The 754-nt window shown below is 44.3% G+C and overlaps 1 non-coding gene across 1 annotated transcript; it reads right to left on the bottom strand.

Moving 5' to 3' along the window:
• Positions 1–176: 176 nt before the first annotated feature.
• Positions 177–249, bottom strand: SPRG_30101. Its single transcript has one exon. It is a non-coding gene; the product is annotated as a tRNA-Lys (tRNA).
• Between the last annotated feature and the right edge of the window lie 505 nt (positions 250–754).

Raw genomic sequence — 754 nt, 5'->3', positions numbered from 1 at the left:
TTGGAGGTGAGAATGCGCCATTTCGAGTGGTCTTGTTCGTGCTTTTTGGTGAAGATATGGCCGAACAAAAATGAGAAAAAGGAGGACTAAAAGAATGGTGTAATAAGAAGTGAAAAGATGGAGCTTGGCATTGGGAGTGATAAGGTGAACATAATGGAAAGGAAAAAAGTAATGATCGCCCACCGTGGGGCTCGAACCCACGACCACAAGGTTAAGAGCCTTGCGCTCTACCGACTGAGCTAGACGGGCTTCACTGACTATGTACCAACTACACCCACTCACACACACAACACTACAACTTCATCATCAATGTGTCTCATCAATACACACCACATTGCTCCTCATGTGTGCCTACACATTCACGTGCATATCGCGCCATTCACTGTCTAAAAGCCTTCTTTTATCGCCCACAAATCAATATTTACACTTTTTTTTACCACAATCCTGACCAAAGAGCCACGCAAAATAGTCACAGCATTCTACCACATGACTATATTTATTGGGAAAGTCGTTTCCAAACTCGAGCTCCATTTATTTTGCATTTTACCGATTTTTTGGAAAAGCGCCTTGACCACGCCCACCGCGCCGAGAGAGCAAAGCGGCCGACATCGGTCCGAAAAAAAAATCTGCTGAAACTTGGCATATCGATAGAGGACAGTTTGGAGGTGAGAATGCGCCATTTCGAGCGGTCTTGTTCGGCCTATTTGGGTGAAGATATGTCCTGATCATAAATGAGAAAAAGGAGGACTAAAAA

The sequence above is a fragment of the Saprolegnia parasitica genome (assembly GCF_000151545.1).
Source record: "Saprolegnia parasitica CBS 223.65 unplaced genomic scaffold supercont2.25, whole genome shotgun sequence".
Taxonomy (NCBI): Eukaryota; Oomycota; class Saprolegniomycetes; order Saprolegniales; family Saprolegniaceae; genus Saprolegnia; species Saprolegnia parasitica.
The sequence above is the reverse complement of the archived record's forward strand: the minus strand, read 5'-3'. Positions and strand labels throughout refer to the sequence as shown.